This window comes from Rousettus aegyptiacus, unplaced genomic scaffold (genome assembly GCF_014176215.1).
Source record: "Rousettus aegyptiacus isolate mRouAeg1 unplaced genomic scaffold, mRouAeg1.p scaffold_m13_p_1, whole genome shotgun sequence".
Classification (NCBI taxonomy): domain Eukaryota; kingdom Metazoa; phylum Chordata; class Mammalia; order Chiroptera; family Pteropodidae; genus Rousettus; species Rousettus aegyptiacus.
Window position 1 is genome coordinate 113,737,327 of NW_023416284.1, and position 9,872 is coordinate 113,747,198.

Genomic DNA, 9,872 nt, shown 5'->3' on the forward strand with positions numbered 1-9,872 from the left:
TTCTAGTGGTACTCTTCATTTATTTGTGAAGTCGCATCATATATTAAAACTGTCAAATATATTATCCCAGTTGATACTTCCAATAAGGCATTGAAACAAGTAGAAGAGATATTCGTATTTTCATTTTATAGGATAGCTGAAAGTGCAAAAAATAAAAGCAATTTATCCAGTCATGTGGTTAGCAACCCTGAGAACTAAAACTCTGACCTCTTCCTTTCTTCTCTCTTTCATTTTTTTTCTAGTTTATAGGTATAAAATCCACTGTAAGACCATTCAACATTTTGTGAAATTTCAGCTTGACTACTTTAAGAGTTCCCTGTAAATAACTGAAAATGCTTGAATATTTAGCATATGTGCTGAAGGTTTGTTCTATCTTCTTAAATAACAGGTGGCCCAAGATTTCATGTGATGTTTTTACAAGGATCAAATCTTCAGGAAAGCATCTGGCCATATGTCAATAGGACTAACGATGCCAAAGTGAGGCCTATGGAGATGAATGAGTATTTTGTAGAAAATAAAGTTTCAATGAACAAAGTCACTACTAGTAATTAACAATCAGATCTACACATATATATATTTAAATCTGCTTTTGCACATGTCACAAAAACTAGTCTTTGATAGAAAAAAATGTATTTTATGTAAAAGCTTCAATTCGATTTTAGGTTGTACCATGAAATAATTTCAGGGTTCAGTGTGATCTGGCAGCTAGAAGCAGAGTCTTTATAGATTAAAAGCAAAAACAAAAACAAAAACACACATTCTATAACTTTTCAATTGTACGATTTCCAGTAGTAACTAATTTAACTTGAAAACTAACTGAGTAGTAACTGGAAAGCTAATTTAGTATATACTTAAAGGAAGACTAATATATTCTAATTTGCTGTCTTCCCTAGTGAGGGAACCAAAAATCCATTGGCATAATATATATTGAATTCCTTCTAAATGAGAATACCATTTTGATTCTTAAACATTGATTTAAAGTACCAAAGTTAATAATATAAAGTAGAAGTCATTGTTATAAAATAGGAGGGAGAAAAAGAGAATTCATCAAAGAAATTCATCAGCTTCAGAAATCTTAGTAACTGATTCTAATTTTTGAATATTAACCATTTTAGCTTTTCTTTTCAATTTTTTTTTTTTTAGGCGAGGAATCCCTTGGTTGACCTCACAGATTGCAAAGACTTGTCAGCTTACAATTCCTTATTTTTAATTTTTTTTAATTTATTTTTTACACCTACAGCATCTGGTTTTCCTATATCGTCTCCCATCTAAGTACTAACCAGGCTCAACCTTGCTTAGCTTCCGAGATCAGATGGGATCGGGCTTGTTCAGGGTGGTATGGCCATAGACAAATATTAACCATTTTATACACTGAACATAAATATTACTATGCAATGACTAAATATTATTCAGCAATATTTATCTACATTTGAATACATTTTGTATACTAGCTTTTATGACTATAAATTTATAAATGTCTAACTGCATACATCATTTGAAAGATCTTTTCTTATAATAGTTCACTTGGTGTTTGTTGCAGACTTTACTTGTATGCAAAATAAAATTTCAACCAAAATTAATAGGTGAAAAAGAAATTATAAGACAGTAACTTATAAAATAGTATTGTCATCCATTTAATGTCTTTAAAAAATGAAGGCATAGAAAAAGGAAGAATTAAAAATGTGAGTTATTCCACCAAGTCAGACATTTTATCATTTTATCTATTTACCTATCTGTTCTTTATTTAATTATTTCAGGTGTACTATCAACAAAGCTATATATTAACAATGAATTACAAGATGGCCACTACTATACTCTTAACTGCAATCCTCTTGGATAAAAATGTGGGGAACTTTTAGCTCATTTAGAGTATTGACATTTATTTCAAATAAACTATTAATTTTATTAGTAAACATTAAAAGTAGAAAGCAAAATTAAAGACCGCCCTAAAGAATACTATGAAGATGTTAAGATGTAAAAATATACAATAGGACTGATAGGGATAGAACAAAAAGATGAATATGACCTAAAAAGTTGCAGCAAGGCAAAGTTGAAAACAATAGCAACAGTAGTGAAACAAAGTTATCTTGCATAATGTCCATGAAGATATTTAAGGTTTGTTGCTGCTTTTAAGTACAGTAGTTACACAATCAGATTGTCATAGAGTAGAAGATAGATTAAAATAAGGAGAGTTTGGTAGCACAACCATTTAGGTCGGCATTGTTTTATTGCTGATAAAAGATTATGAGAACCTAAACGAAGGTATTCACTAGGTCTTCCGTATTTGAAGTACTGTTCTGATGTAGGCTCGAGAAAATTGGGACTATGATTAGTATAAGCTGATGAGGCAGAATGGGTAATGGGGAGTACTTGGTGGATTTTAGCTTCAGTATTGAAAAGATAATGATGCCATCAGATGAGATAGGGAAGATAATGATGGAAATGGGAAAGGAAAAGAGGGTACTAATGGTTAATATATAGAATCTAAAATTTACTTCATGATATAAGATGCTGTCCTAGTAAGAAATTCAAATATGGAACTCTGTGGAAAAATCAAGGCTCATGATTAAAAAATTAAAAGGGTATTTTAACAAGTACTATCAGGAATAATTTAGAATTAAGTAAGTTTAACACTGATCTTTTTAAACTAAAATATAAAATTAATTTATTAAAAATATAGAATGGCACTCTGTATGGTATGATAACTTCCTCAATAGCTATAGGATTTCAGAATATTTGAATAAGAAAGAGTAAGGAGGAAAGAATTAGTAGGAAAGAATCCTACTAATGAGGTTACCTACAAACACTTGATTGATAGAAAACATTTTTCTTTTATATGTTTTTAAGAGTGAAAATATTACTGAGTATATATGCTAAATAAATTCAAGAATTTCTATTTTAATATTGGTAGAAAAAAGACCTTTCTATTCAGTCTATCAATCCTCTGTCTCTCTCTCTCTTTCTCTCTCTCTCTTTCTGTCTCTCGCTCTCTCTCTCTGTCTCTCTCTCTCTCTCTCTCTCTAAATATATATATATATATTCAAAGATATATACTTTCTGCATATATTCTATTACATACATAGTCTATAAATCATTTATCGATACTGAAAAATTTTAACGATGTACATTTTGATGTAAATGTACTACTTAGATATGTCCTTGGGATTATTCTATTTAAATTATCTATAATTTCTACTGTTCTACAGGGTTTAATCTCCTATGCTATGTAAGAAGACAACCGAACAGTAAACTTTTCACAGTTGTTGAATTCAACTCTCCAGGCAGGCCAGCATATCTGAAAACAATTTCAGGTTTTTCAAGATTCAGAGGATTCTTCATCTCATAGCAAGAAGCCAAAGTGCCAGTCAAGCAGAGGGAGAAAGCATTGGATCAAAACTCTGATTTACTCACATCTAAAACCCAAAGTAAATGTGATGGAACTTATGGTACATTTGAGAGAAAACTCAAAGTCCATACACATAAATCTGAGACTAGAACACAAGGACCAACTAAATGCTAGACAGTAAGAATATGGAATAATATGTATCAGTAATTCACACTCGTTACTAATCATAAACTCTTCGTTCTAGGCTGTATGCATATAATACAATGAATTATGAACTGTAGAACAACTTTGGTTAGCCAATGTCAAAAACATGTGAAAATAAAACTACTTAGAAGAAAGCTAACTAGTATTTAGAGATATGAAAATTATTACAGACCCATTATTTCATTAAAATTTAAAATGACCACCATTAAAATCCAATGTCACCCTAATAAATTTAATAAAATTAAGAAAAAATATGTAACATTCACATTGACTTTTATTTATTTTTAAAGGCGGTATGAGATTATAAAAAGAAATAGGGAGAAATAGAGATGAGGAAGTGAAAAGAAAGGAGAAAGAAGATGAGGAGAGAAATCTCTTATAAAACATGTCACCCAATGGTCACCTATAACACAGGAGCTTTAAGGAACTGTATCACCCAATTTCCTGAGCAGATCCTTCCTGACTGTTGGTTACCAGTCTTTGGAAGATCATAAAATTGATGGTCCATGTTAACTGAAGAAGAAATAGCAGAATTATTGTAGTAGCTAAAAAAATAAATGAATACAATGGAGAGAAATGACCATACTAAACTATGGGCTTTACATAAGGCCACAAAACTGGTCTTATTCTTAGGAGGGCCTGGAGACCTCTCTTTTTATCAAAGTGATAATAAATGCTTCTCAGGAGGGTACCAACTCCATTTAGAAGCTTAGTATTAACTGAACCCCATAGGCCAGGACTTATTATAGGAGATGCTGTTACCAAAATCGGCTTCCCATAAGTAATGGAGATGATAGATTTTGGGTATTAAAACAAAACAAAACACAGGGAGTCTTTTAAATATCCTTTAGAGTAAGTATGGCACAATAATAATGATCATGAAGGTTAGAGAAGCAGTAATAGTGATCCTGATCTTCTGAGACTATAGGGGCACTTAATAAAACACATTGTCTCTAGAGCAGGATGGATTAGTAAACAAGGATATTTCTCAATCTACATGACTATAATAAATTAAGAATAAATAATTAAGAAGCCGAGGGAACCCCTCCAGCTAAAAAATATTGACCCCTTGCTCAGTTTTCAAACCCTAATCTCACTGGTTTGAGGGGAGGCCAGGCGCCCAGGAGAAAATTCCCTGCAACACCACAGAAAGATATAGTAAAGATTCTACCAAGAGGACCTATGGCCATTTACCTTTGTAACTACATTTAGGAGAAAAAATGCCAAAGCTTTTAAGGCTATTGGATTTGAGCTCAATTTGACATCAACATCTCGCTTTCTGAAGCTTCGGTGCCCTGGTTTTAGAATGTGTGTATATGGAGACAAGGTAGTAAATGTACCTGACTCAGGTGTAGCTCATGGTGGGTTAAGTTGTTCCAATTGTCATATTCTCTATACCTGAAGATATACAGCCCACACTTGAGCAACACGGGCTTCAACTGAGTCAGTCCGCTTTTACGCCGAGTTTTTTTCAATAAATATAGTTGGCCCCTCCTATCAGTGGTTTCACATCAGCAGATTCGATAATACATGGAGCGAAAACAGTGTTTCCACATTCCCGACTGCAATTTCCCAACCACAGATTCCCAGCAGCAAATGAAAAATACTGTTTTCGAGCCAAAGTTGGTTGAATCCATGGATGTGAGGCGCCGACTCTGTTTTGAGGGAGCCAAAAGTTATACATAGATATTCAACTGTGCTGTAGAGGGTCTGGGGCTTTTATTGCCTCTAATGTCTGCATTGTTCAAGAGTTAACTGTACTTAAAATGGACTTACTTTTTGGATGGCAGAATCCTCATGTTGTCTCTGTCTGGGAATTAGAACTATAAAGAATGCAATTTGGAAGCCACTGAACCTGTCTCTTCATTAAACTCCTACCCTCCAAGCATAAAGTACTATAAATTACAAAAAATATAGCACTCTAGGGAAAAAAGCAGAAATGGTGCCAGCCTAGAGGACAACAAGGTCTGTTTTCATTTCTCTACTCCTTTCACCACACTGGTTTCTACCCAAAGAAACATATATTACTTTGAAGATGATAACTGACTACTCAAACTTAAACAAGTAGTAACTCAAATGCTGCTGTTGTGACAGATGTGGTCATCTGATGGAGCAGATTGACACTGCCTCACATACACAGTATATGGCCAAGAATACGGAAATCTTTTCTGTCAAGCAGAAGGGTCAGCAACAGTTTACATTCATCTAGATCAGAAAACAGTCCACATGTAAAGTCTAGCTTCAAGGCTATGTTATCTCTCTCACCATCTATCATAAAATGATCTGAAGGTAACTTTTTTTGCCTTTCTGCAGACTGTCACATTGATCCACTATATTAGTGACATTATTTATTATTATTTTTATATTAATCAAACTAGATGTTGTAATAAATGGCAAATATTGAAAGCCTTAGGAAGATACATGTGCCCCAGTTGTGGGAGATAAACCCTATGAACACTCAGGGTCCTGTCAGATAGGTGAAGTTGTTAGAGATCCAATGTTCTAGGCATACTGGGACACAACTAAATTAAAGACAAATTAGTACATCTTATACCACATAGCATTAAAAGGGGAACACAACATTCCATAGGCCTCTTTGATTTCAATGGCAGAAATATTGCTCTGACTCATTCATCTAGGAATATAGATGGCGAGCAGTTCTGAATGACTCTCAGAGCAGAAGATTTTGGTAAGAGGTTCATGCCAAAGTCCAAGGAGGCTTGTCCTTTGCTCCATCAGACGCAACTGGCTCTGCAGAATTAGAGGTATTTGCAGTGCTGGCAAAGATGTCCTATAAAGTTTATGGCGAGCCCTACTATATAGATTTTAACATAGACCCTTAGGGTTAGAGCAAGACCAGGGAGGTCCTAATGATGGTAAAGAGAATATAAAGTGGATAGAGGAAGAGGAAATTGAAGTTTATTAGTCATTGCATGTGGACTAGCTGAAGGGGTAGGTGTTATAGTTCACCATACTAATCTTTTCTTATAATTTATTGCAAGAAAAGAAGCTCACCAGAATTCTAAAGTAGCATCTCACAGAACTTATAAAGAGCAAATGAATGTAAGGGTACAAGGTATGATTTCATTTGTTAATTATTTGTTCATTTATCTTTATGGAGAGGTATAATATTGAGAGACATATTTGTTTTGTGCAAAAATTTGCACACTTTATTGAGTACATCTTGGTAAATTTGAACACATGCATATACCTATGATATCATCATTATTACTTAGACATATTAGGTAGTAAACATACCCACATCCTCCAAAAATTTCCCTGTGTTCTTGTGGGGTGTGTATGTATGTGTTGTGGTTAGAATTCTTAACGTGAGATCTAACCTCTTAACATTTTAAAATGCACAATACTATATTATTAACCATAGGTGCTAGTGGATGCATTCGACCTAGGACTGACGCACTGATTTCTCCAACTCCTGGGAATGTTGGTGGCTGACAGCTGTGAGAATTGCCCTCAGCTGGGAAAAAAAAAAAAAAAAAAAAAAAAAAAAACCACTTCACTTAAAGTTGATGCCTTTTTCTTGGGACAGATAACACCCAATAATTGGTAGAGGGAGGGACATAGGCTAAGACCCAGCTCCCCAGTGCGTAACAACTCTACTGTGTCATTCCTGCTGTATGGCTGCCTGTGTGACTGGGGAGCCTCCATTGTCTTTCCACTGCAATTTGTCCTCTGTTTCTGTCTAATTCTGCATTCTTAATTCTCCCACAGATGTTTTCTTTTCTTTTTTATAGCTTTATTGTGGTATAAATGATGTACAAAAACACTATACACGTTTCAAAAGCACTCCACAGTAAACTTCCAGCATGCCAATTTTCATCGGAATTTGATTCCTAGGGAATTGAACCTGTATGTATTCTCCACAAGTAAGTGTCAAATATTTTTATTATACTTCTAGAAATATATACATACAAGAGCACAAACATATGTCTTCAAGGTTCTCTGTTTCATTGTTTAGAATCTCTAAAAAGGCAAAAGAACACAAATGATATTAAGAGGGCACTGGTTATAGTATCTGAAACAATTAAAATAAAATATATATTTTTATATGAGTTAGATACTCATATTAAAATGCCATTATGTAACATATAAACTATATATGTGACATATAAACTATATAACATATAAACATATAATATAGAAACTTGATTTCAATTGTGTTATATGTTTGTACATAGGTACTTTTGTATACACAGAAAATCTTTAGAAGCATATAAGAGACAGCAAGGAGTATGGAGTGAAAAACATGTACATAGAGGGTCAGGTGTTCTAGATTCAAATGCCTTTACTGTAGTCGTGTAAACTTGAGCAGGTTATTTCTGAGTCCCAGATCCCTAAGAATGGAGATGATATATTTCTCAAGGAAGAATTAAGTTAGTTACCACCTGTAAAATATTTAGACAATTTGATTATGACTACTATTATTAAATATAGATATATTAAAGAGTGAGTTGGATGGGACATGGAAAAACTTATTTTTTTAATGTAATTCTGTACCAGTGACTTTTTCACTTAGAGCATGCAATATCCTAAGAATAAAACGACTTTTTTTTTTCCAACAGTGGTTTGCTTTTCATCTTAATTTTGAAGACCCTTTTTATTCTGCAGCATGGGTTAGCAGCCTATCGTTTTTGTTTTCTCTTTTATGTTTTGTTTCATCTTTTGTGTATAGAGATCTGTCTATGCATGGTATTTGCCCATAAAGGTCAGTATATTTTCTTTGGATCCCCTTCCACCTTGTGGCTGTTCAGTTTTTTCAATATCATTCATTGGACATCAGATTAATATATATTTTACTTTTACTTTGCAGATTGTCTCTCAGATTACGTAACAGCATCCCATTGATGTGCCTTCTGCTTAGCTTGGCATCATTGCCAAAATGATGATGTAGGTGTATTCACCTTCCTTTCTGGTATTTTCCTTCTCTTTGGCAAGGAAAGTGCTGCTGCACCAGGACAAGTCCTTTTTTCTCTGCCAGGTTTCTCCTGGAATAGTCTTTGCACAAATCTTGAAACTTCTAGAATAGCAACTTCTGAATGCAGTTGCTTGCAATGATGGAAAAGATTCTTGCCTTTAGTCCTCATACTTCTAAAATAGGAGATAAGATTAATACTTCTTCAGATTCCCTACCATTATGCTGAAATATTTTTAGGACATAGCTCTGTAGTTTTGTGTGTTTGTTTTTTCATCTGAGTCTATCACACTGTATTTTACTCATATTCCCAATATTTATGGCAGGTGGATGATGTTAGCCCCTTGTTGCCAGGACTGATTCATTCATTCTTCCTTCTCTCTTTCAGCTTATAGCTTTTATTCACTTAAAAAAGATGTGGGAAGAGTTTTCCCATAAAATTATGGTGAATTTGAAATTTTGGTCAGAATTTTCAGATTATTATGTCTATAGGAGAGGCCATAGAAATTAATTTGATTTTGATTATATGAAGAATTTGAGGTATTTATTGAAGGAGAGTTTATTACTTTTTTATATATGCTCAACAGTGAGATATTTGAATTCCTACAAAGCAATGCAGAGGTTTTGTTCTGCAAAGATTTTGGACATTGACGTCAATGATGTCATTCCTTTTGGGAGGCCTTCAACATGAAGTAAATGTCAAGTTAACTCAGCAAATAGAAAAGTTGTATGGTGGGAGCAATAGGCCACATTTTGACAAATGTGGTATTGAAGCCTGGGAAATCGCACAGATCAAGTTGCTGAAAGAGCATTTTGTTTTCCAGAACTTGATTGTGAGTAAATAAAACATATGGTCTTCTAGTGTTTTGCTCTGAATGCCAGACATGTGTAAGCTATCAATTCATACACATTCACTTATTTAGCTCTAAATATGAAAAATATACTCTTATTTTCCATAGAATATTTTGGGTTTTAATATGTTCTTCCAGATTTTCTAAAGGAAATATTTGAAATTCAATAGTGCTGAATACATAAATACTACTTTATTTTGCCTACATTACATCCAGTGTTAAACTTCAGAATATTTAGTAATATGTTAATCCCAGTGCTACTTGAAGGTGAAATTGTGAAGTATATAAAATTCTTAAGCATGGAGCTCTAACAACTGACTCTCTCTTATCCATTCTGCAGTTGCCCAAGGAATTTATACTGTTGTTCAACTGACCATCCAAGTTAAGATCTCATCCTTGGAGCTTTCCTGTTGTCTGCCCATTAAATTTTATCTTTCTGTTTTCCATTTCCTTAGTAATGTATTCAATACCTGGCCAATTAATATTCTATTCTTAACAATGAATGAAATTAAAATGTTTACCTCTTCCACACATTTTC

At 33.6% G+C, this 9,872-nt stretch overlaps 1 pseudogene; it reads right to left on the bottom strand.

Moving 5' to 3' along the window:
• Positions 1–1,231: 1,231 nt before the first annotated feature.
• LOC118606860 lies at positions 1,232–1,350 on the bottom strand (annotated as a pseudogene).
• Positions 1,351–9,872: the final 8,522 nt, after the last annotated feature.